The 27,929-nt window shown below is 46.4% G+C and overlaps 1 protein-coding gene across 1 annotated transcript in view; it reads right to left on the bottom strand.

Annotated features, from left to right (window-relative positions):
• Nucleotides 1-27,929, bottom strand: part of AHCYL2 (adenosylhomocysteinase like 2) — a 1,110,190-nt gene that overhangs the window by 1,004,208 nt on the left and 78,053 nt on the right. The window lies entirely within an intron of this gene.

Raw genomic sequence — 27,929 nt, 5'->3', positions numbered from 1 at the left:
GCAAAAAAAACGCAAGGCTGAAGCACTTTGGAAAAGTCTCCCTTGTGAGGCCAGCAAAGACCTTCTCATCACCTCCCTCTATTACAAGGAAGACATCTTACAAGCCAAAAAAAGACACCTACAACAAGTGTATCTCACAAGCTGAATCTAACACGAAGGAGCTATTTAAAATTCTCAAAGAATTAGAATCCCTTCACCCGTCCCCGATACCTGCAGCAAAGACAGCACGTGGTGCAACATACAAAATGCACTTCTGACCAAAACAACAACCCTACAATCCAAAATCAATGCCAAACAAAACACCCTTCTCTCCTCCACCCTAACAAAACCTACGACGCCCAACACGACCACGGCCTTTTCCCACAGCTTTGTGCCGCTCACAATCCCGGAGGTTGAAAAAAATCATCTGTAATTTAAAACCCTCCAACTGCCAAGGCGACTCCTGTCCGGCACCTATCAAGGAATCGGTACACAACCTTGCTCCCTTCATAACTACCTTTATTAATTCCTTGTTTCAATCTGGAATGGTCTCTAATAATCTGAAGGACGCCTGGGTCATCCCTCTCCTAAAACACCGGCCCTAGATCCTGAGATATCAACCAACTACAGGCCCATCACTACGATCCAGTTTCTTCTAAAAATCTTAGAGCGGCATACTTACAGATACAGAATTATCTGGAAACAATTTCCTCGGTACCAGCCAATCAGGTTTTAGACCTAAGCACGGACAGAAACAGCCCTCCTAGACCTTAAAACCCAAATGGAGGACAAAAGACAATGGCAAATTGGCCCTTCTACTCCCATTGGACCTTTCTGGAGCTTTCGATTTGGTCAATCACCAAATCCGTTGTCATCTGAAATTTGCGGCCCACTTCTCAGACAATGCCACTAACTGGATTAGGTCATTCCTAGACAATAGACAAATGAGTATTTTCATCTTCGTCCTCAGCAGACCCCACACCAGTCCCTTGTGGAGTCCCACAAGGGTCCTGTGTATCCCCCCACACTCTACAATATATTCACCAAACCTTTGTTTGATGTGCTTGACTATCGGGGCGTCACTTACACCAATTACGCGGACGACACCCAGATACTCATTCCCATCACCGGTGACTACATTGCAGACTCTAAAGCTCTGAAGGACATTTACCAAGTCATCCAAACTTGGATGGCCCAACATGGGCTCTGTCTCAACTACGAAAAAACAGAGCTCCTCATCTTGGGTACACAACAGAGACCCAATAAGCTGAACCCATCGTTCAGCTCTTTCAATATTGATGGTAATTCCATCAAGGTATCCAAAGATACCAAAACACTAGGAATCTACCTAGATTCCACTCTCTCTATATAGACAAACCAACGCAGTCGTCGCTGTCTCAGCTTACACATGCAAGTTAATCACAGCCTGCCGCCCATTCCTCTCCACTCAGAATTGCATCACCCTTGCCAGGACACTGGTAATGTCCAAGTTGGACTATTGCAATGCACTGTACCAAGGCACCAACCAACATAACCTTAAACTCCAGATCACCCAAAACAACGCTATCAGAGCGGCCCTCAACATCCCGAGATCAACACATCTCTGAAACTACGAAGAACCTTCACTGGCTCTCAGTCGCCCAAAGGATATCATTGAAATCATTGGCCCTTACCTACAAATGCATCAACAACCAGGCCCCCCTCTATCCCCCCCCCCCAAGCTACCTAGCCTCGCGATTCACCCAATACATTCCATCTCGATCACTTAGATCTGCCCAAACTCAATGCCTCACAAGTCCCAAATATAAGCTTCAAACAGCCGGAGGTGTTAGCTTCCCAGTCCAAGCAGCCAAACTCTGGAACACTTTGCCACCTACCATTAGAAATCTATCATCACTGAACCTATTTAAACACAAAGCTAAGCTTTGGCTAACCACCACACATGACCAATTGTCCTCTTGAACATTCGAACACCACGACTGTTTACCTGATTAAATTTGCACTGCTCTTACACTTGCTATTACCTATGCAAATGTCTGATTGTATCCTTAACTGTAACCCTGACTGACTGAAACCTTAAGCTTAACTCTGCCATTTTTGTAATTACTATTTAAAGATATGCCATTCTTGTAATTCTGTTTGAAGAAATGCGCCTGGTTGCCCTCGGGCCTGGTTGCGCTACACAAATAAAATAAATACAAATACAAGTATAACTGAGGTGCGATGATGGCTGGACTTCAAGGTATCCCCCCATGCGGAAGCTCAAGTTTTTTGAAGATGGGTTACAGCTGAGGAATTTGGGTAATCAGCTAGAGGGAGGGGCTGGGGGTTGTTCAGTGGGGGGAGGAGGCAGGCACCTGGATTAATGACAGATTGGGTTGAGGGGGGGGTTGGTGGGAGAGAAAACAAAATAAATAGGGAATGTGAAGTAGCCACAAATCTGGGAATGAAGAGGTATCTAGGCAGCAAATATTGCGTTGGTAGGGCGAGAGGAGTCAAAAAGCATCACATGCAGACTGGGAAATATGGAGGCGGGGGGGGGGGGGGGAGATCTGCTTCCAACAGAACATAATGGCTGCATCACTTAATTGCATCACCTGGAATGTGCGGGGACTGAACTGCCCATCCAAATGCCGAAAAGTTCTGTTATATATGCAACAATATCAGGGAGGCATCGCATTCCTGCAGGAGGCCCACCTAGTACATGGGGAGGACTCTAAATTCGGGAAAGGCTGGTGCCACCAGTACTTTGAGCCCTGCTGCTCGTTTGCTAGAAGGGTATGTGTGTTGACCCATAGCTCAGTAGAATTTCGTAAGTCAAATGTGGTTAAGGATGAGGAGGGGAGAAGCCTGATCCGACGGGAATCATACAAGGCAAGCTGTATACCCTATTATGGCCCTAATCAGGACAAGTTGGAAACACGAAATTGGATTGATCAACAGCTAGGGAAGGTCACACTGGGGGAGGTTATCTGGGCATGGGACTTTAACGCGGTCATGGACCCAGCATGGGATCGCACAGGGAGTAACTATTGCATGGTTTCCAGCGAGGACAAAAATTACAAGGGATGTGCCTGACATGGGATATTGGGGATGTATGGAGGGCCAGGAACCGAGAGGCACACCAGTTCATGCACCACTCCTCTGCCCCCGACTCAGCCTCACCATTAGACAACTTCTTGATTTCACACACACTGATACGGACCTTACAAGGGCAGCGATCCTCGCACGCACACTGTCCAATCACGCCCCGGTTTTGATTCCAATCAAAATGGTAGACCGAGAGAAAGGAGGGGGCCCTTGGCAGTTTAAGAGCACTAGCCTCATGGAAACGCTGTTCCGCGAGGGTCTAGCTGAGGCATTCCAATTCTTTGAATTCAATACCGGCTCAGTGAGCTCGCCCAAGGTCCTGTGGGAAAGCTTTTAAGTGTGTTTTAAGAGGGGAGTGCATCGGGAGAATCCGGAGTGCTGCGGCAGATAAGGGAACTCTCTCTTCAGGAATGTCACAAACACACCAGTCTGCATCACCCACACCATCACGGCCGGTACAAATGGAAATTCTAATACAACTGAAGTAATTTGAGGCATTAGCACAATGGGAAGCTACATTTATATGGGGGTAAGATAGCTACACGGCATTATGAGAGGGGCAGAAGCCAGGCAGGACACTGTCTAGGGGGCCAAATTAGATGATCATCAGGGCAGAGTTCTGGCTTTAACAGATGACCTGGGGTTGTTTAAATATGCGGACACTGAAATTGCTCAGGGGTTTGCCGCTTTTATAGACGGTTATACTCAACCCAGGCCTGCCAAGGGGAATTAGACACCTATCTAGATCAGGTGGCCCTACACTGGTGTACAAACGAGGAGAGGGAATGGCTGAGGCGCCAGTTGACCCTAGAGGAAGTGGTGAATGCGGTTAAGTCCCTACCATCTGGAAAAGCCCTTGGCCCAGACGGACTTGCGGCAGAATTTTATAAATGCCATGTGGCTAAGGTCAGCCCTTACCTGCGGCAGATGTACCAACAGAGCCTCCAGGAAGGGCAGCTACCTGGGTCTGTGCGGGAGGCAATGGTGGTGGTGCTGCCCAAACCGGGCAAGCCCCGTAATGAATGCTCCTCCTACCGATCTTGCTCATTAATCTAAACAAAATATTGGCTTCCAGGCTAGCGCCATTGATGCGCACAATGGTGAGGGCAGATCAATCAGGTTTCATACCAGGGCGCTCCACCTCAACCAGTTTAAGACGAATATTTGGCCTGATCTCTGCAGTGCAACAGGATGATCCAATAGTGGCTGCTGTTAGATGCCACCAAGGTGATTGACTCTGGAGTGGCCGTTTCGATTCACTGTACTGCGATGAATGTGACTGGGAGAGCAATTCATAACCATGGTGTCATTATATACAAGCCCGGTAGCCAGAGTCTGGGTGAATGGTCAGCTCACATCATACATCTCCTTGGAGAGGGGAACTTAGCAAGGGTGCCCACTCTCGCCCTTTTTGTTCGCTTTGGCAATAGAACCCTTGGCGGAGAGAATCCGGGAGCTTCACACACACACACCAAGGGGTTTGCATATACAACCACAGGGTGAAGATTGTTATATGCAGACAATTTGGTAATGTTTGTCAGAGACCTCGAGAACAACCTAAACCAGATAATGCAGTATGTACAGAGATTCGGTGATCTCTCAAGATTAACAGTAAATGCCGGGAAGTCTTATTCCCCCCCAACTGAAAGTGTGGAACAATACGGGGATGATTGGGGATGCCAATGGCACAGACTACACTCGCTACCTAGGAATTAATACTGCACGTGACAGCGACGTGGTATAGACACATAATTACAGAAGCACGTTGTAACAGGCGAGGGCAGCCATGGATAGGTGGATGAACTTACAACTGAATCTTTACGGTAGAAACTTGCTGGTCAAAATGTCCTTACATACAGGAAACTAGGAATCATTTATAAACGCTCCCATAGGGATACCTGGGGTATACTTCCAAAAATTGAAAAAGGCGGTAATACGTTTATATGGGCGGGTAAACAAGCTAGAGTTTCCTGGGATAAATTGATGGCACCCATACATGAGGGGGGCTTAGCTCTCCCAGATTTTGAATCCATACAATGTAGCGCAAGCATGGTTTCTCCTTTATTGGTTTAGGGAATAGAGGGACAGAGGGCATGTGGAGGTGGAAAGAGCGGTGGAAGCACCATCACTCTTGCGATCCATTATTCCCACAGCACCCGGCAGACATACCTCGAGCACAGAACATGGTTGAGGTTATGTGCAAAGCGTGGACGCTGTTAGAATGCAAATATAGAGAAGAAGTCCTAAATCCCCCAAATTGCCCGTTATACACATTCTTGGAGTTCCTGTCACAGCGGAAGCAAGTTTCACTGCTATGATGTGACGATTGGGGATCACTTGCTTCGGGGACTTCACAAATGGGATGTTTATCACACTGGAGGAATGGAGGGGTAAGGAGGGAGAGAAAAAAAAAAAAAAAACAGCACTGGAGGTGTTCCAATATTACAGGCTGTGAGTAGCTATGTGACAGCTGTTCGCCACATTTCCCAAACAACCACAGATAGCACCAATCCTAGACAAATTACTCCAGGGCTAATGCGATAGCAATGCAACTTCGACACTATAGGCCAGGTGCCAGGTGCCTCACAGTGGGCTAAGAGATAAAAGCCCCAAAGAAAATAAATAAAAAGCGAGCTGTCCTGGGACAGGAGATTCCAGCCGGGGAGTGGAGGTATTGCTGTGAGGTGACAAGGAAAGGGGCAATCAGTGGAAAGCTCAAACTGATACACTTAAAGTACCTACACCAATTTTACTAAACACCTGCCCGACTCGAGGGGTTTTTCCTGGATACTTCGGACAGCTGCATGAAATGTGCTATTTGAAACAGTAGCTGGCATTATAGGGGTTGAGATAGATCCTGTTCCACAAATGGCGCTATTGGGTTATACTAAACAGATACCAAAGAGTACACAGAAACTGATAGGGCTGATACTAAATCTGGCTAAACGGTGGGTGGCATTGATGTGGGGAGGGAAACAAAGACCCTCAGTGGAGCAATGGAGGGCGGCTATTCTGCATTGCCATGACAAGGAGGGCGAGTACAGCGCTCTACGACGGACCAACTCTAGTCAGAGTGCTACATGGGGCCCTTATGTACAATACTTGCTTGGTCAAACCTAAAAACCGTTTGGAAAACAAATAGACCCCGTAAGGTTAAAGAAATACCGGAGAAGGTCAACGCACAGACCTCCACAACAATATTAAAGTAAGACCGGAAGCAGATTCCCACCAGAGGAAAAAAAGAGCCAACCACGGAAAATGTATCAACATGTGATGTGCAGGATAAAATATGTAATCTGATTTCCCCTGACTGTACTGCTGATCACTGGGGGAGGGAAGGGTTAATATTGAAGTTGTGTTGTAAAATGCTAACAAAAAGACGGTTTTTTTTAAAGTGTCGTGCTAGAATGATAACATGGGGTGATCTCCATTTTCACATATGGTTGACATGCTACCACCTATTTTGGTAGCAAGTATCCAAAAACTTCTATGAATCCCAGAGAAACAATCCAATGGGGAAATTATTTTTGGGCAACACCAGTATGGACTTGAGAAAAACGAGTCATAACAATGCAGCTGATTTGCAGAAACATAGTGCCCACAACATGAAACCATCCACTTTACACAGAAAATATGTCAATGTATGCACTGATACAGCAGTCGGAGGACTTCCTCTGAAGGAGAATTCTTAGGTTAAGGCTGAAATCATAGGACTGTAGATGAACAGAATCAGTGTCAGCCTGAAGTGCCCACAGAGAAACACCGGGAAATCATCATGTTCCAGTCAATTGCCAAAGTAAAATAAAGTAAAATGAAATGATGTATATTACTACTAGGGACCTACTGTCTTCAACTACAGTCCAAGATCACCCATCACACCAAGTTACAGCATAATTTACTGAGGAAACAACTCACAATTTAGAAGAAGAAATTACCAAAGGTAATGTTAATGTTATTTCTGATGGCAACCTCGTCCTCCAAGATTACTCATGTTTGAAATATCTTCATTCAGACACACTGTGGATCAAGAAACCTTCAAACTCCTCAGGGAGCACTCTGGGCCCCCAAAGTGATAGCAGGGCTAATTTTATAGAGTCACCCTCGACCCACTTCCTTCCATCCTTAGTTCCTCTAATGTAGGTGAAGGGCTTCTCAATCAGACAGAAAATTCATTGTTTTCAGTTCAGAAAAGCTTTATTCCGACAGATAAAAGTCATAAAAGCACACAACATAAAAACAAGGTACAATACACAGAAAATAGCTTCACAAATTAAAAAATACAAATTACTCTCAAAAGTAGTATTAGGCATTCCCCATCTGCTTCTTCGATCCTACTTTCCATGCCGACGTGAGAGGTTTACTGTTGGCATAAACATCAAGCATGTCGGCAGAATTTAAACAAATTGCCATGGCCTCCCTGATCGTTCTGCAATCACGTGCCAAAAACAATAGTTTTAAAAAAACGTTCTCTCAATGGCAGTGTTACAGTACAAAGCACCATGAGTTGATTTAAGTACTCATCTACATTATTACACAATGGACACAGGTGAAACATCGCTATTCCACTTGTGTTTCAAGGCTGGTATGGTCGACAATGGAGAAGTACTCATCTGCCCCCACAACTCTACCCCATAAATAGCAGCCTGTCTGGCATGATTTTGATAGGTTATTTATAATGCGCTTAAAACGGTGGTTTCTAATCACGGACCCGGGGATCGAACCTGTGTTGCTCCGTGTCGTCTTGCTTTCAAGGCGAGCACGTTGCCCCCTAGCTATCCTCCAGAGACAATGGGTCTTGTATGCTTCCAGTGAGACACACCCCACCCCATTATGATGCTCTGCATTGAACCTAGCGAGGGCGCCACCATAGCTAACCAAATGAGCCTTTGCTTTCTCCAACTGCATGGACCAGCCACAGGATGTCATCACTCGAATCCCCCAAATAATCATAGAAGGATGCTTGTTCGGTTTCCCATTCTCCCAGGGCCAGCTTGAGCCCTTCACATTTCCTCCTAGTGTTGGTGTTAAAAACCATAGATTTAGTCTTGCTTGCATCAAGTGCCATTTTTCCTACAGAACTCAAATCTGTCCATCTGCTTGCAGACTCCAGAAGGTTTTAACGATAGTAAAACAGCTGGAGATAGGATACTGGTCCTACTGTTTACGGAGGGCGCAAACACTGGTGAGTCAGTCTTGTAGGCCAACCACTCCTCTAACTCGGTTAATAAAAATGCAAAACAGTTTGGGGCAACACCTTTTTCAATTTGATTACTGCTGGAGGTCCCGTGTCACATCTAGTAGCGAGATTGGTCTGTAGTTAGAAGGCTGTTCTCTGGAGCCTTTTTTTGCGGTTCTATGTGAAAAGACTTTTTTTTTTTTTTTTTTTTTTAAAGGTCTCAAGAGAAAAAGACCCTTTTAAAAAAAAAATATTCAGGGGGTTTCACCCTCAAAACCCCCATTGTTCCTCCTTGCCGCCCCCCACTACCCAAACCAGACACACACACACACACACACACACACACCCCCCCCCCTCCCCCTTTGGTCCTGCGCTTCCTCATCTGGACCTGCCCGTCAGGCCCTGCGCGCACTAGTGTGCGGCAGGGGCATGACAGTTGGATTTAGAAAGCCTGCTCGTGGTATTTAAGTGAAAGTTTTTTAAAAAGAGACTTTCACTTAGGACCTTTTTTGTGAACCAGGACACAGGTACCACATTATGGCTTAAAACTGCATTGTATAATTAGGTTAGTAGGAGGCCCAAACAGGCTCATTCGCAGACAAATCGATTGGGACCCTATCTGGACCTGGCGCTTTCTCCAACTTTAGGCAAAGCAATGCTCTTGCAACCGCTTTACAAGTCAATAGCAATGGAGAATGGTTTAGCCCATCTCCATTCATTGCACAAGCCCCTTCGTGGGGATTGAAGGGGGTGTCCTGCTTCTTTGGGCACCATCAACACCGTAGAGTCCACTATAGTAATCTAAGTTATGTTCTGCAATGCAGCCCTGCAACATGTTTGATCCCACTCTGTGCCCAGTCCCCATCAAACCCCAGAAACCCCCGCGAATTCCCTTTACTGATCGCGTTCAGAAGGTCACTCCTGGCATCTTCAGACCATTCTCTCTTTTTGTACCTCAATAGCCTTTGATACTCACCTCTAACCGTCCTCAACCCACGATATACCCATGGCAGGATCGTTTTCAAGCTTGCCCCACCTAATTTTCCGCCTGACATGGCCCTGTACATCCAACCAAACCGCACCTTCCTTGAGACCCAGTGCACTCCCTTGCGGAATCCCCCAGAGGCGCTTGCTCGCCTCCAGAACCAAAGGGGCGATGATCACTTGCAATCCTTTTAGAAATATAACAAGGTATTCACCAAATCCCAGGCCTCAATATTCACAAAGATGTAATCAATTTTACTGTTGGCCTAACTATTTTCAAATGTGGATACTGCTGTGGCATACCCAAGAAAACGGTCATTACAAGCCCTTGGGTTAGCCGGCACTAGGAGGATAGCAACCTCATCAGCATTCCTATGTTGTCTAGCCAAATAGGCAGAATTGAGGGGCCCTATTCCCCAGTGACTGTCCTCATCCATAATGAAGGTCATGCAATGCAGGGGCTCACACTGACTATTCAGGTCCTCCATAACCAAAATCTTCAAAGGCCCAGACGGAGACAGTCTTCAGTTCAAGCTACAGTCCACCATCTTAACCATTCGATCCGCACCCATGTCAGGCGAGACCCTATTATGAAAATGGATGCGCAAAAATCATAGAATCACCCCTTACCTTAATATGTAGTTCAAGCAGATCAGGAGTACCAGTATCCACAGACTCAATAGACTTGAACAGGGCCGCATCCACCCACGTGACCAAGCCCCACTTGGGCGACCCTTTCATGCTGGTATAGCGAAAGTGGATATGGGGCGCCTTGATGGACCAGGTTTCCAGTAAGCTAATTATCCCAAATTCTCAGATACATTTAAGCCAATCATTGTCAGGCATATTTAATTACCCCCCCACCCCCATCTATATTCCACGAAATGACCCACATCCCGGGGCTGCTCTTTGTGGGACCTTCCACCAAGCTGTTGATTGGCATCTCACACATCCTCAGAATCCGGCTCCAACGTCCACAAAAGTGGAGCAGGATTCTGTACTTGTCTAGAGTGCCTGGTCCGTCAATTGCAGGAGATAATGTCCGGACCCCTGCTAAGCTGAATCAATCTATGCTGGGTCCTGGTTGTAACATTCTATCCATTGAGACCTCACTGTGCCATGGACTGCTTCCAGCCTTAGCTTCCCCTCTAGATCGAATCAGGGGAGGGTGGGTTGGGGGCTGGAAACAAGGTTTGCCACCTACAGTATCATGGGGTAGGGTGTCATAACCCCGGTCATTCCCCTTCTTCCTTATAATATTCGACATAACTGAACCAGCACTTCCAGTATGCCATGGGGACTGACATTTTAATAGAAATCGCCAGTCCGTTGGGGGGGGGGGGGGGGTCAGTGACCGCCGTTACATTTCCAGGATATCCTGGACCACCCCCTTTTTGCCCTCCTTCAATGGGTGACATTAACTAACCCTTTCTCCTGTTCGTGTTTATCAGACCTTGTGTTCTACCCAATTTGTCCACTGGAAAGGGCATGTCTTCAGTGGCAAAGTTGACCGAGCCCAAACACTTATCAGTCCATGGCAATCTGAACGGGTTATTAGGGTGTAAGCGGTTCTTCACCTGCACATGCAACGCCCATCAGTTCTACATATATCGGCTTAGCCCTCTTCCTCTGTTCAGGCGGCCCAACTGTTGCCACCTCTCCATCAGTCGAACACACAAATAGAGGGTATACACGATTACTGCCTCTCTACTACCTTAGTCAATCTATTCAAATCTCTTTAGTCCTTAGGTTTCCTTCAGCATCAATGCCATAAATTCTAAGGCCCTCACAACTACGCAAAACTACACCCCCTATTAAATTATTAACTGCAGGTTGAGCTATAGTTGTAACGGCATCAACACCATGGGTATTCAACATTTCTACAACCTCAGGGGGAGAACTAATGCTAGTAACTAATACCAAGGTAACTAATACAGTAAGATTGTTGTCAGTTCTCCCTTGTCCCCACCCTTGCCTCGTCACGCTATGAAACACGTGTCTACGAGCAAGATACAAATAAAATATCAATAGTTGTAACATCTAGGCCCACCTCCCGGAAGACCTTACCCCCGATCGCCCTGTGTCCCACAGTACTAACCCCCACTGGAGCCAAATTAACCTCCATTGCTAGATTAAAATACTTCCCTTCATTTTGATCTGAGCGATTTGGGACCTGGTAACCAGGCAATATTTTTACCACATCCACAAGGGCGGCTAGGCTTGCCTTACAAGTACCCATACTTTCGTTAGCAAGTGTTTGCATATCTTCGATACCATGCATACACTTAGGAACCAACCTCTGTGCGAACCTTAGGTGCCGTCTCCTTAACCATTACAATAATTTCTTTGCAAGTTGACACAGTGCAACTGTAAATCACTTTCTTACCCATAAGACCTCCTTTATCACAGACTCCCACTACCTGACCCTTTTCCAAATGGCTGTATATCCTTCGGGACAATATGTAGTAACCGAGCAACCTCATCAATCATAGTGCTAGCCTCCTCAATTCGTTCCACAAACTTCGTGGTGCACTTCCTCACAGCTACTATTTGGAGGACTTGGCACCTGCCTTTTAGACCTAGTTCTAGTGTACTAAACAGGGCAAGTCAGCTGTCTGCCAGGGATTCCTTAATGTTTAGAAAACTTACGATAATGAATATATAATAAAATATGTGAGGAAATAAATATGCTAGAAAAACAAAAAGCTTACAAATCTGACGATTGTTAATCTTGAACTATGTAATATTCATAAAAGTATTCATATGTAATGCCAGAGGACCACAATATTAAAAACAAAGTTACAAGTTAACTCTGTTACCCTGAAAACTTCAGGAGTACCCCCCCACACAGTACCAACCAGCAACAACATGGGCACAAATATTTTAGACCCAGATTTAAAATATCCAAACAAGCAGGGAGCAACAGAAAGTATAAAACTTTCTGCTGGAAATCAAACGTGGAGCGAGGCACGCCCGGCAGCTGGGGAGAGGGGAGGGGGGCGCCCATCTCCACTCGTAACCAAGCAAGGTTATTATATGAAAAAAACCTCAGGAGCAGAGTACGAGACACTTACAAAAAACCAAGAGCGAGAAATAAACCAGGTATGTGCAGTTCAATTATTATCCATTCAGTAGCCCAGTCCCAGCACCAGAGTCCTGCTTAAAACCTCTTCAGCAGACAGTCATTCATGTAGTACCTCGCACCAGCGGCTGGTAAAGTTATTGAGTTCCATAAAGTCACTCACTGTGCATGCAACCCGCAGTCCTGACTGTCCTGGAGCCAATATTGGGGACTTGGTACAAGGCTCTTCCAGTGTTTACACCGCCCGCTCGCTCGCTGCGAGCGGGCAAATCCCGATTCCAAAGTTTCACAGGGTGTCCTCTCGCAGGAGAGTTGAAAGATTCCTCCCCCACCCCTGAGTCACATTTGCCGCGGCGAGCTTCAGGTGTTAGCTTTCGGGCTTTGAAAAATCCGAAGTCACCCACAGCACAAATCCAGCACGTCAGTGTGCATGAGTGCTCGAAAACTACCCCCTGATCGAGAAGTCCAAGAAAGAAGTTAAGCAGGAGGAATGCTACACTTCACACGATATATTGAGTTTTCAAAAAAGATTCTTCAGACTGCCAGCTGCCCAACAACCATGCATCCAGCTGGGCATCTATCGCACTCTATCCAGTGGCATGATAGCCAGATAGCCCGGGGGCCCTGCGGGAACAGCAGGAAAAACAGAACATTAGCATGGGTGACCAATTTGGTCTTCTAATGGGTAGTATCAACCCAAAGAAGACTTATCCCTGCAAGACTCACAAAGCGATACAGAAATGGAATGAGGGGCGGGGGTGGGGGGGGATGCCGAGGAACCATTATATATTATGACAAAACTCTGGAGTAGAGACCCAACAAAACACGTGTCCTCTTCAACCAAAAAAAATCCATGCAGTAACATTTGGCAAGCATGTGCTTGGCAAACATCTGCAACGTGGTTGACTTTACCGCTTGACAATTGCAGTTCGACCTCTAGCAGAATGAGCCCGAAGAGCAGCGGGCACTATCATGCTTTCCAGGGAATAGAAAGCTGTGAAGTAAACAGCAATCCATCTGGACAGTGTTTTTCCTCACAGCTCTTACTAGCAGGTCTTCAAAGCTCCCAAAAATGTGGTAACCTTTACTGAAGTCTCATGTCAGAGAAACATACAAGCTGATGGCCCTTTTGATATTTAGCTGATGAAACCAGATCTTTTTTGTGGTGGAATTCAATAACCACCTTTGGCAGGAAAGAGGGACCGATTTTCATGATACTCTTCCTAGAAAAGACCAAGCAAGGAGGTGTCACAAGGCATGGAGATTACCGACTCCTCTGGACAATGTGCAGGCACTGAGAAAATTCACCTAGATGGTGTGCAAATATAGAGAAGAGCGCATGCGTCAAAAAGGATATGGCATTAGCAAAATCAAAACCAAATTTATATCACATTCAGGAACGAGCACTTTAAAAAATGCAAGAGCCAAAGAGATAGAACACAGTTTCAAGAGGTTGATGGGTTTTACAGGTTCTTCTTGGGGACCACGATCGACTCACAATAAAATAATCAAGTCTCCAACATGGTGTCAGTCATAATAGTCATTTGAGGCCAAGGGTGATGAAAGGGTTTCCCTTTCAGGAGGTTTTCGCTGGGGTACCAGCTCAAAAGATCCGTGTTCCAAGGCCTGAAGGAGATCAATGGGACTGTTGGCAGCGGCAGGCTGAGGCCAGGATCTGAAGCCGGTCATAAAAGACAGTAAAAATTGTGTCCCAAATATCGCTTCATGTGCTTACAGAGAGAATGACTAGATTGCATGCCCACCACCACTCCAATTCCTGGATGCAATGGAATGGAGAAGGCTACGATTTTTTTTTTTTTACTGAGGGAAGCCCCCTGCATGGTAAAGTAAAATACACATCCGAAACAGATGCTCTGAGATTGCAGTAGGAGAACATGCTGAAATCAGCCAGCTGTTCAGGTAAGGGAAGGAACTGATCTGGTCCCCTCCGAGACCAATAATCAACACTGCCTTAAGCTTCATGAAGGCTCCTGGCGCAGAGGAAAGGCTGAATAGAAGGACTGAAACCTGATAGCGTGCACCCCCCCCCCTCAACCACAAACCTCATGCATTTTCAATATTTCTGATGGATTGCTACATGAAGTGTCCTGAAGATCTAATTGGAGTAGCTGGTATCCCGGAACCCTGAATCCAAAGGATTCTGGCTTGGGTCATAAATTTGTCCTTGGACAGGAACAAATTAGCAAGCTGCAGGTTCATAAAGTATCTCAGACCACTTCCCTTCTTGGGTATCAGAAGGAAGTGGAAATACAATACCTTCCACCTGGGGAACCAGTTCAATGGCTGCCTTGCTTCCAGCAGAGAACTGCGTTTAGGGTAGTGAGGGATGGGAGACAAGAAAGAAGGAAGATTATGGCATGGACATTAAAGGAAGAGGGTGCAATACGGATGGTAAGCAACCTGCAATGAAGTGATGATCAACTGCTGATGGAACCAGGGCAGCCTCTCACTACAGTGGAATGTTGGAAGCACGCCACATTTTTTTTAAAAAACAAACAAAAATAAAAAGTTCTGAAGCAGCGGTCGGGGAGCTGCCAGGGAGGCACACATACCTTTTGCAGGACAAATATAAAACTTCTGCTGTTGCTCCCCATTACTCCAGTAGCAGTTATGACCAATAGCTTGCAAATTAGGTAGAAAACAATTAGGTAGAAAACAAGCAAAATATCAGCTCTACAAACGGGATGAGTGGCTGTTGGACGGCCAGTCCAAAAGGGCGAAGGTCTTCAACATTTGTTAACTTCTCTCCTTGCTTCCAAACAAATTGGCCAAATCAAATGGCATGTCCAGCCAATTCGCCTGGCATCAGGAGCAAAACTGAAGTCTGCATCAACGTCACCAGTCAATGGCTACATCATGGCAATGGACCAATGTAATCATTGTGTCCAGTCAACACCACAATCTCGGTTTTGCCATTTCCTGGCTGACAAAACTAGCGAAATAAAGGGACCCTGCATCCCTAGGGGCAAGTTTGCAGGAACCTCTCTAACCACCTTGCAAAGTGTTTGGGAGTAGTTGGCTAAGGTACAGGAAGCAGAGGGCATGTTTCCAAATGCAAACTTCTTTCTTCCCAGACATTCCAACTTCTTGCCCTCCAGGTCAGGCGTGTGGGGGTCTAGGAGAAAGGAACGCAGTCGCCTTCTTATCAGCCGTAGAAAAAAGGGTACAGTCTAGGTCTAGTTCGGGAGATGTTTACAACTTACTGGCCTTTTATCTAGGACACAGAATTCCTCTGGGAAGTCCACCAACGTGTCCAATACCAAAGACATCATGCCAAAGTGTCACCTCCTTCCTCATCCAAAATGCTCTCAAAAACGAGGGAGAGACTGGCCATGGGAAGCTTGGGCTACTGGGAGTCAAACTATACTTCCTGAGTAGGAGTGTCAGCACAATAAGTGTTGAGGCCAAGGCTGGCACCAGAGCATACAGCACTGAAGTAGTGGCTCAGGGCCCAACGTACCCAATGGAGAGCGCAATACTGTATGATTAGGTGTGCAGTGTGAATAGTAGAAGGTTCCCTTACCATCGAAAGAGGTAGCAGAGGCAGGGGCGTAGGAGACAAAATTTTGTGGGGGGGAGGGGGGGAAACAGGGATCATCTTGGGGACTTTGCTTTATTTATGGTGTTTTAGTCAAAGAACTCGACTTTTCACAAAATTAGAATCAAAATAGCAGTACATATTAAATTACAAATATCACTGCATAAAACAAGAGAAAATAAGAAGAAAAACAGAAAACAATTAAAGGATGCAGCAGCAAAGAACATGTCTTTGTAGGTTACATTTGACTATGAGCTCATGGTAAGAGAGGGAATTAATATTACTTCCAGTGGGCCACAGCTAGGACTCCAGCTCGTTAAGAGGCAGATCGCCTGTAAGTGGACTCCTGATAAATAGAGTTGCAGCCTTTTCTACCAACTGCAAGTTGCTACTATTTTGTGTGGGACAAGGAAACGTGCGTGTCTCTTGGAATGGAAGGATGGGGGAAAGAGGAAATCTTGTTTGTACCCCTGTTATCGGAGTAGAGGGACCAGATGTGTGATGTTGCTGCTTGGACTGTCCTCTGGGGGTGGGAGGGGGGTACAGCAAACAAGGAGGATGAGCAATCGCAAGCCCACCCCCTTATAAGCACTCCCGAGGTCCGCAGCTGGATGGGTCGGACCCGGGGGATGCCTAGTAGGTGGGGTGTATGTGGACCCAGGGGGGGTGGCCAGAGGGGCAGCCCGCTATGTGGGCTGCCCCTCTAGCGCCCCTGCGAGGGCCGGGCCAGCCTCTCATGAGGAGTCTGGTCCCTCTTATTCCGTCTCATGCTGGCTTTAGAGCCTAGCCTTTCTTTGCCTTCGTTATTCTGAATGCAGAGCTGGACTCTGTTCCTTTCTCGTTTAACATTTGCTGCAAAGCCTGATCTATTTGATTCTCTCATACGTTACTAGGATGGCAGAGCAAGGGTCTTCTGCCCTGTTACACTATTCAAAGAGCCCCTCTGGCCTTTCTTTGCCTCTCCCTTGTCTCAATGCTTGCTTGCTTAACACATACCTCCTTGCTTGAACACTCAACATATTCTCTCTAACACAGCAATGGCAGCAGCTGCAGTCTGTCTTAACTTTTATGTGTTCCGTATCTTGAAATGGCCTCTTATTTCTGCTTTTCTGTCTGCAGGGGAAAGGCATTTGCCAGTCACTGCCATGATGGTTCTTCCTGCACATAAGAGGGCAACAGCTAGCCAATATTGGAAGAACATGGGCACATTATGCCAGAGGCTGGCAACTGCCTTTCTAATGCCTACACAAGAGACAACTCTTGCCTTTGTTTCCAACAGTAATTCAGTGAATGAAGAAACGCGAAAACACACATATTGCTTATAAATGAAGGGGATGATGTCACACTTGGTTAAGGCATTTTTATCACGCCAGGAGCTAATTTCCAGCTGCAATTAAGCAATTACCTTTTAGACTTCTGGCTTTAAATAACGTTAGTATCACCTGGAAAGCACAGAGGTTGAACAAAAGTGTTCCTGGAGCACGATGGGTACCCTACTCGTGGGCATGGATGACTGGAGGGCATTCTTGCCCTGGTTTGGAGCCTGGCCCCTACAGCCATGATGGGGGAGGGGCCTATTACTTTTGGTTGTATGTACCCTGAGGGTGGGAAGACATTGCCTCCTGCTTTAGCCCACTAACAGCTCCGCTTTGCAACTTTATCACACATACCTGTCAGGTGGCATGTAACTAAATGCTACTAATGTTATCAGCCTCAGAAGTCTGGAATCCTTTGCCACATCAACTAGGGTACAGGCTTGCTACCTGAGACTTACCCATGTCTGAGTCAGCATCTGTCGCGCTGTGGGGAAGACACACAGAAAGAGCAGCGTACAGCGCCCTTTTGGGTTTTTCACACTTCTTCCTCGGGGTGGGCACAATTCACTCCGCAGAGAAAGTGTCACATGCTGGTCAACATTCTCCAATTTTGACAATTTCACCCAATGAGCAAATTTGGACATTTGAAATACCTCTGGCGACTTATTGCGCAATCCACACTGATGGGCGACGCGAGAGGGCAATTAAGGGCATTAGCCAACGCACTCAAGAAGCACACGACACCAGCAACATGCCATGCTCACTCATTCTGATCACGAATTGCCATTTATCTGGGGTCATGTTAAATGTATTTATTGCAGGTGTAGCATCACGCAAAACCCCCGAAGCATCAAGGCGCAAAGTAAACTGCATGGAATGGAACACTTCCATTGGCGCACATTTTTACTTTTCCTCCACAAAATGGAAGATTTTAGCGTAAAAGGCAGGTGAAATCACATTGCTTTTCCACTTTGGAAGAGTGCAAATACCACGCGCAATTAGCGATTGCTGGCAGAATTGACAATGGCTTCCTCTGAACTCCGCCCGCTTTTACCAGGTTTAATTTCCAAGCAGATCCCAGAGGAATCCCTTTCCTTATTTCCAGCATGAGAATCCATGCTGGCAGTAAAGCCGCATTTGTCTGGTGGAGCAGGAAATACAGGGGGTCCTAGTATGTCCACTGGGCTCCCGAAGCCCACCCAGAAAATACACGAAAATCTGGCTAATTAGAAAAAGCAACAGTAATAAGTGTTTTCCACCACTTTTTCTGAACCAATTGACCTGGAAAATGCTGTGTTGCATTGGAAGCTGAATGCATTCACTCTGCCCATTATCCCACCAGAAGATTAAGCCAGGAAGTGAACACAGGCGTTACATATTCCTGTGCACAATCTGCATTTGGAGCATTAACTGAGCTACCTTACAAATGATATGCCCTCTGGGGCTTTACCGTCTTAACCCCTTAACTGCCATGGGTATTCCCCCCCCCAATGCCAAGGCCTTTTTTGGGGATTTCGGTATGTCGCCATTCAATCCCTTGTAACTTCTTTCTTACATGAGATATCTCAGCCAAAGTTGGCCCCTTTTTCCCCCCACATGTAGGCGGTCGTAACGCCACCCACGAATCCTAGTTTGCTGTGGTGGGGGTGAGAGAAAGTAACCAAAAAGGAGGAGAACATTGGGTTCTGAAAATGCCACTACAATGTTGTACAAAGAAGCCTGTGGTGTTTTCCTTGTAAGAGCTAGGAACAAATGGTTTGCTGTGCAGGATTGGCCATTTTCCAGGCTTTCAAGAACAGATTGAGTGGAAACCAAAATAACAGTAATTAGCCATTTGGTGAGAGATAGGCGATTTGGGTGTTTTTTTTGTCTAATAAAACATGCGTGGACGGAATGGAAGAAAAGGGTAGGAAAGCTGAATGGGATGCCAGAAAAGCATACATTTCTGAAAAGTAGACAATATTCCAAGTTTAGGAAGGGGTGATTTGTGCAGGTCAGTCAACTATCTAGGGAAAGATTCCATAGTTTGGGGGGAAAACCGGAAAATGACAGAACCCCCCCCCCCCCCCCCCCAACACAATTTCTGTACATTTCACTCTGGTCACCCACCGAAACACGCAACCAACACCACATGGCCTACCTTCCCGCGTTCCCACAAGTGTCCCGATGAAAAACGATACCTCACGTGTGGATGCATCTACCTCGGCGCAAAGGGAAAAGGCTAACCCACTGATAACCAAGCCTTTTGGCAAAGCAGATTTTGCTCATGTGGACAACCTACAGATTTGGGCCTGGGGTGTCAAAGCCACCAAGGAAAACTGAGAACCCCATGCATTTCCGAAAAGAAGACACCCGTGGGCACCCACTTTCCACTAAAACATCCATGGTGGTTTAGTGACCCCCCCCCCCACGCCCACTCAAAACAAGTTATAATTGTTTTATTTTTGTTTTTCCCTTCCATTGGGGCAGATGGGCACATGCGTGTGGCCATCTGCCCCCAGGGGGGTGGCAAAATGTACTGCACCAGGCTTGGGGGGGGGGCGGGGTGGCTCTGCCAATATTTGCAGTGGCCTCTCCCCTCACCCCAAATGGATGGGGCATCTCATGTACCCCCCCTTCCAAGGGGCAGAAATCTGCTGCCAAGGAGGGCTACATAAGGTGCCCCCATCCACTTAGGGAGGGGGGGGGGGAAAGAGGGCCACCCCTATTGCAAAACAAAAATCCCTGGTGACTAGTGGTCCCACCCAAAACTAGGTTTTAAAAAAAAATGTTTATTTGCCCCCCTTCGCTGAGGGCAGATGATCACCCATCTGCCCCCATGGTATTGCCCCCATGCTTTGGTGGCAAGGGGGGGGGGGAAGGGCAGCTTAAGCAGCCCCTCCCCCCACTTCAAAAACAGATCCCTGCACGACAAACATTCTGGGGGGATAAATGACATTACATCCCCCCCACTTAAAATCCTCGTAGCAGTTACTTGTAAAGGGGGATTATGCTGAGGTCGGCTAGTTCAACATGGCCGATTGATGGCTATTTGCAGAGGAAAATACAACTAATTTAATTTTACATCTGAGTATCTTAACATGGAGAGAATGCATGTCGGGTGGTGTAGAAGGGGGAAATGTTGATGCTTAAGAAAATGCGCGATCAGCTATGTATGGAGAGGAAATAGACATGAAATACAGTGAAAAGTATACACAAGTTCTAATACAAATTAATTGGCCGGCAACATAAAAAAAACAAAAAGTAATTGCTTGCACTTGAAGCCCTTTTCAATACACCGAGCACAAAACAAACATTAGCAACGCCAACAGTTTGGTGTATTTTACATTCATAGGCACGATTTTGTGGCGCCCCATAAACAACCCTAACTGAAGGAACTTGCAAGCTGACGGGCTTGCTCAACCAAGCATGCGAGTGGTTAGCCTCTGCTTCCCGATTTGCTACTCCCAACATTTTACAGTGCCTGCAGCTTACCATATGTAAGCTGGAGGCCCTGTACCATCCTGCATGGCATCCGTTAAATCAATTACCATGGGGCATACATGTATATATGTGACCATCAGAGCCAACTAAGCCATATCAAATATAACTAGTAGTGAAGCCACCCTGGTACCATGCATGTAATCATGCATTCTCTTCTTACCCTTTATGATGCAAATCTCAGCCATACGCTGCAGGCTCGCTACCAAAACAACGGGTTTGTCGGAGGGGGAAGGGGAGTGGGAGTTTAGGGGGGCACGTGGCTCAACGGTCAGAGGATGGATGGAAGTGCCAGACAGGCCCTGACCATCTTTACAGCATGCGAGGCCCTAACAGAGTTGAGCAGAGCCCCTAATGCCAATTTCTGGTGCTGTGATAATGTCTTCCAGCAGGAAAAGGAGGTCTAGCAAAGAAGCTGTGGTAATCGCACCATGGACAATTATTAAGCCTAGCAGAGAACTGTGTCTGATGGTCCAAAACTAACTGTCCTCAGAAAGCCCACTCCAGACTGCAACTTTTTCTGGCACTTAATGATCCCGGCTGCAAACCAAGACTGAAACCTACACCACTGTGCAGCAGTTGAGGAGGAATTACACAGAGGTGCCCAGCATGGACTCCTTTCTTTCACCTCCAGCTATAGAAGACCAGTTCTATGGGGCTGAAGCGCAATACCTGAACAGATGACAGGACTGCACACTAGATGTAGATTGCCCATGCACTTGATGTGCACTGTGTTTTGGCAGCCAAGAAAGAACGTGTGTACAGGACCCACTCTGCATGCAACCAAGGAGTTAGACACATGGCAAAATATGAAAATAAAGCGGGGGAGAGAGGGGAATAACCAAATTGTCTCTTTTTAAAATCTGAAAAAGCATAAAGTTGAGTGAGGCGAAAGCCCAACACCTAAAAAGGACCTCTCTGATTAAACACAACTGAAATGGACGAATTATAACAAAAACAAACACTGGCAATGCCAAAGGTTTGGGCTTTTCTGTAGGCATGTGAAAGGCGCATGCAAGGCACTGCCTTAGTGGTATTAACTGATCATTGATGGTAGTATATGCAAATACCTGGGTATGTAATAGCTGCGCCTGGCAAATGCCCATTACTTATACACATGTCAAAACTGTTGGCTTTGCCAATGCTTGTTTTAATAGGTCTTCAGTGAAGGAACGCGTTTATAAATCAAGTGGCCAAAGGCAGACCTGGTTTAGACATTACACAAGTAGCCCGTTTACAGTTGCAATTAAGTCATTAACTCTCAGAAGAATGCTTTGAAAAAACTGGCAGGCACTTCTGGTTGCAAAGGTTGATGGTAAGGCTTGAAAAATATCTAGCTCAAACAGTTCCTATGAGGAAGTGTTTTCGGCAGGGAGGAGCAGGATTCGGATGGGAATAGCCATAGGGCTTAGCATGGCCATGGGTGGGCAAATATTCAAACACCTTCAAGCCTTGTGTCCCTCATACGTAATTTCTCCCCAACTGTACTCCAATGCAATCGTTTTGGCTTGTAGGTGGCTCTGCCACCCAACAGCCCAAACTGAAAAGTACCACGTTCAATAACAGAGAAAGGACATTTAGAGCAGTTCCCAATCAGAGTTCGATGCCACTGGGGCTGGTAATATGCGAGGCGGGTGCACAGGTGCTGAAAAGGAGGGAGGGTGCACCCTGAAAAGTGCTCACACCTCTTATCTTCAGAAGTGTGCGTCTTAAAATCAGTTTTTCTAGACTAGCCTGCTACAGAAACAGGGTTCCCAATAAATAGGAACCATTTCATAAAATAAGCAGAGTATCCATCTTGAGGTAAATAAGCTAAGTCAGAAGCTAACATTTTGACTGAAGAAAGGGTTCGAGAGCAGGAGAAGAGTTATTAAGAAGACTGTGGTGAGTTAGTAGTGATTGGCTGATGACTTGTCAGCAGGAAAAAAAAACAATTATATTCCAAGGTATAGAACAAGATTGTTTCCAAAATCTTTCAACCTTGCAGGAAGTGTAGGTTTAAGCCAGTGTCGATGAGATTTGCAGGAAAAGTACAGAAGGTGAAGGCAGATGGAGTGGAAATATAGTTAATTACCAGATACAGTAAGGCAGCAGGAAAAGGGAACATTGCAGTAAGGCAGCAGGAAAAAGGAACAATGCATAATTAAGGGCAGAAAGGTCATAGCATCAGAGAAGCAGATATGTGCAGGGTAGTCTTTACAATGCCATTTTCCACCCAAAGGTCATTTATCAACATTATTAGTCCAATTATTTATCATATCATCCTAGAAGGTGTATCCAACAAAGTGCTTCTCACAGGGTTACATGTTGCGGCTATGTTGAACAGTTCTTAAACGAAGCTTTCAAGTATATATTTCATAGGTTACTTAGAAAAAGTTACTGACAGTAGTGACTAGTGTACTACCAGTCCAGATTTCCCTTCCTTCCATACGTTAGACATTCCACCCTACAGGGAGCGTGTTTTTGCAGCATAAATAAAAACATTGAAAAAAACTGTTTTCCAATTTTTCTTTTTACGCCTTCCATGTGCTGCCGTAGGCTTTGCCCTTCAGTCCATTCACATCTGCCAATATCAGGTCCTGGATGACTACATTGATTTTAGAGGAGACGGTGATCTGGTGCCAGGCGTATGGCGTAAAGGGGGATCTGGACAAGGAGCACAGTAGTTACTACAGTGAATAACCTTCTTACTCCAACATCCCGTCCCCTTTCCTCCATAATTTTGAGAGACTCACAAGCACTTTTCTGCATTGGGAGCTTGGTCCTACTACCAGTTTAGTTAAAGAGGTGTCTGAGAACTGCTTCTCCAAATTGAACGTCTGATCTACTCATGCAGATATTACCTGCAGAATGCGTAAGTAGCAGCCCAAGTTATACACCTGGCCATCATATCCCAGGAGACATACTGCTGAAAAGCACCCAAGGCCACTTTGGCTCTCACCAGATAAGCGTGGCACCGCCACCCCCCCACCCCCTCCCCCAAGAACCTCCACCCGAGGCTGCGGTAAACACTGAATCCAGCAACTTTCCATTATTCATGACACAATCCATCTCGAGATAGTGGCTTTCGATGTTTCTGAACCCTTATTACAGTTGCCAAATGTTACAAAAAGCTTCGGAGAGGACATGAAGTTCTTCTGTCTTGTCCATATTAAATCTATGAGGTATTTTGACATCACGACAATGAAGGAGTCTTTTTGCATCCAGAAACCGGGAGCAGGAAGAAGCCAGCCGAAGAAAATGTCCTGGTTTTTAGGGAAATCAGATTACGTTTGTTAAGGACGCCAGGTTAGTGTGTAGGACTACTCTGTTCATGTGAAATAGTCTTCCAAAAGGGCGTGAATTTCAGTTATATGTCTCGCTGAAGTGATCACCACTAAAAAGGCCATCTTCCAGGATCCCAGCTTGATATCGGTGGTCACCATCAATTCAAATGGTTTGTGGCATATGGATGCAAGTACTACATTGAGCTCCCACTGCAGGTGGAGAGGACTTCTCTGTGGGGAAATATGCGACAACCCTCCAAAGTCATGTTGCACTACTGGATTGGAAATATAGAAAGACGAACGCACAGAACCGAGATAAACCACCGACACAGATGTCCTGTAGCAATAAATCTGGATGCCAGATGAAGCCAGACTAGATATAAAAGCGCACATCATCTAAAGAGAATGACAGTATTTGTAGGATTCTTGTGTTGCGCACAAGTCAATACCTTCCCATGCAGCTTGTATGACTTTCATGTTGTCTGCTTAAAGTTCCAGATGGACTAGGCACCTATCCTCGGACAACAAGCAGCAAAGCTCAGTGATTGAGGGGAGGGATGCAGAATCTGGCCCATCTCCTGGGATGCAAGGTCCAGTCAATGTGGAATCCAAATCTGTGCCTGAACAGATAGATTCATGAGATCCAAAAACTAGAATCCCGCTGGCCACCATGGTGCTATGAATAGGCAGGAGTTACGGTCTTAGTCCTAGGATTTGAGGAGTGCCCTGTGAAACTGAGGATAGGCAGGAACACTTTAGGCTTGGATCCCACCCCGTGTATCTCCAGCACATTCCCCTGAAGAGTAAGTGTTGGCCTACCGATGAAGCCTATGGCATTTCTCGTACTGTAATTAAGCTAACAAATCCACCAGGAGATGCCTTAAGAGTCAAATAGTACTTTTGGTGACCTGATTCAGCTCCCACTGGGTGACTGAGTTGAACTTGCTGTTTTCTACGCCCACAGGTGGACTGCCTGAAGAAAAATGCCCAGATGGGTAATTTCCACCACCAGCAGAGCCAGCGGGTTGGATTTCGTACCGCCCCGTTTGTTTATATTAACATTGATGTTGAACTGTGTGTGAGGAAATACGTTTTGGATGCTGTCAGAAAAGCTGTTGGGGGTGAGGAAAATTGATCTTGATGTGGTCCATGCAGCCCTGCTTCAACAAGAAATCAAAAATGTGGGCATGACCCAGGGTAGCAACCAATCCAATTAGCAAGTAGTCTGGTGATCGTAACCAGAGGTACAAGTTCCGTAAATGGCAGTCCCACAAGTTAGGCGGCCAGATCCCTCCAAGCTAGCTGTGTACTGCGCATCTTCCTAGCTAGAATGACTGCCATGAGGCAAAAAGCAATGAGGCCCAAAAGCCTCTGGAACCACCATACACTTATTAAAAGGAGCCCTTAGGAAGATGGAGGGTGTCATCTGAATGGCCGATGTACCCTTTGTTGTCGGAAACACTCTTGTGCAAGCTGTGTTCCAGCGGAAGCCTATACAAATCAAGGCACACTTCCTCCAGTCCGCTGAAAGGCTTAGGCCAAAAAGGCAGTCCAGCAAGATCTAAAGGTGAACCTCTGCCACTTCAGAGGGAAGTGCTTGTGCCAATCAGTCACCCAAGTATGGGTACACACCAACGCACCGAGTTAGAAGAAACCCTGTGGCTGCTGCCATCAATGTGTGTGACTACTAGTGGCCCGTCAACAAAAAGGTGTGAGTGTGTGTGTGTGTGTGTGTGTGTGAGTGTGAGTGAGAGTGAGAGTGTGAGTGTTTTCACCCCCAGGCCCCCTCACGGCCCACAATGAAAAACAAAAGCCTTCTGTGGGCAGGCCAGATGGGAAGTACTGTGGCGAGTCATATGCAGGGCACAGACTCGTCTAACATTATGTGAATATTTCTTAAAGTCAAAGATGATTGCCTATCTTTCCCTATTTCTATGGGGGTTTCCCAACCTAACAAACTACCCGAGGTGCTCGTCAGTGAATGTCTTAAAGGAATCTGTCCACTGTCCAAACTAACCCCAACTGACCCCACCACCATCTTAATAACTAAAAGGTAGGAGAAAGACTCCCTTCTCCGGAGTTTTTGCTTCTCACAAGTTTGCTGGTCAATACCTGATTTTCAAACAGTTTCATGACTTCTCAAATCAGTTAATGCAGTTTTCTTAATACTTTGCTACTCTTTTGTTCCTTCTCAACACAGTTTCCTTGGTTCTGTACGAATGTCTTTTCCCTTGTCAGTGGCTTCCGTTAGTTTGTTACTTTTTTCCTTTAACTCTTTCCAAGAGTTCCTCTTTTGTTGGGTAAGGTTCTCCAAACTTTCGGAGTTTCACTCTGAAGGTTTACTTCACTGAATTGTATGCATCCCTGGAGATAGATGTATTCTTTGATCCTTATCTCTTTATCAATGGCACTCTTTACTTGAACTGTGAAGAGAAGGATTACTCTTAAAAATTGTTATCCAGTTCTCTGACTTTCAGGGTTATACTCTCAATGTCTTGACCTAGAAGTTGTCCCCATTCCTTCGCTTGTTTTTACTGTTATATTCTCGCTATATTCACTGTAACGAGTATGGGTAGTCTGATCATGCTTCTCAGTCACCCACTTGGGTTTCCCGTTTTCACCCCTGCTAGCGGACACTCTCTGGGATAACATTATTGGGACTTCACTTTGCTTGGGCTCTCTCGGTTGTTCGGTTCCTCCTCCGAGTCTTTCTTTTGACTTGCTTTTCAGTAACCCAAGTGCCGGCACATTACATGGCCCCAGTCGCGTAATGGTCTCTACGTGGTTACCAGGATAACCGGCCCACCACTAGCTCTCTGTGGTTATACCAGCACTGGCTGCTTATCGCTTTCTCCAGCTGAAAGGACAGAGCCCAACCCTTTGCTTTCAGCAGCCATTTTGTATTTTGCGGGTCTCTCCGTCTCTTCTGGGGTTACGTGGCCATGAGTCTTTCCCAGTTTATCTACAACTACCTCTCCCTCTGGCCTGTCGAGACCTTTCGTGTCCCTTGTTCATAATCCTTGACTAAGTTAAATACATCTCTTAATTTGAAGGGATGTAGTGACAAATCCCCTCGTTGTCGTCACTTCTCCACTGGAGAGGGGATTCCCATTGGGCCAGGCAAGTGAGGCTGCTACTCGATAGTCCCCACTGGGAGTGGTACTCAGCAGGAGGATGCCCTGGGAGGGTACCCCTTCTGAGGGAAAGGTGAAGACTTGAGGGAGAACATGGTATGTTAAGCACCTTACCTCCAGAAACTGTTCACCTAACAGGAGTAGGGCCCAAGAACCCCCACCCGCTCTGCCTCCTTTTTCTTTTGCTTGTTAGCTCATAAAGAGCAACCCTGTATATCAGGTAGAAGATACTGTGCCAGGGAAGTGTGAGTAAGAAGGACTACAAAAGTACTGACAGGAGAAAGAGCAGGGCAATTAAGAGCCCGACGTGGAACCAATACAAACATGCTAAATATCAGAGACCCGAGAGTCAGTCTGCCATGAAAATTGACTAAGTACTGTCAGTCCGGCCCAAGAGGAGCATCGAGCGGGGGAGCGAAGCCACGCAGAGAGGACGCGCTGCAGACCCAAACGCCTGGAACACGAAGGTGGGGGGAACGAGAAGACAGAAGAGCCAAGACTTACCCGAAGATTGAGGATCCCAACGTTCGGTGGCAGGAAGGAAGCCACCCGAGTGGTCCAGGCGGTACCAGACGTGTGGGGAGAAAGCAGCGTGGCGGAACTGCCCAGAGCAGACTGCGAAAGCCCAGGGGAAGCCAGAGAAGCTCAGTGTTGCAGAGAACCGGAACGGTTGCAGACCAAGTTGAAAGGTAGAAAGAGGGGCTCCAAGAAGGCACTGGGTGACCCCAGAGCTGTGGTTGGTCTGAAGTGCAGAACCATCTTCCTCATCTCGGTGCAACAAAAGAGATCAAATAATGACATGTTGGGTGAGCGAACACCCCAGAGAAACACAAAGGACTGGCAGGCCTAATTAAGAGACACTA

Source organism: Ambystoma mexicanum, chromosome 12 (genome assembly GCF_040938575.1).
Source record: "Ambystoma mexicanum isolate Mex_15411 chromosome 12, UKY_AmexF1_1, whole genome shotgun sequence".
NCBI lineage: Eukaryota > Metazoa > Chordata > Amphibia > Caudata > Ambystomatidae > Ambystoma > Ambystoma mexicanum.
The sequence above is the reverse complement of the archived record's forward strand: the minus strand, read 5'-3'. Positions and strand labels throughout refer to the sequence as shown.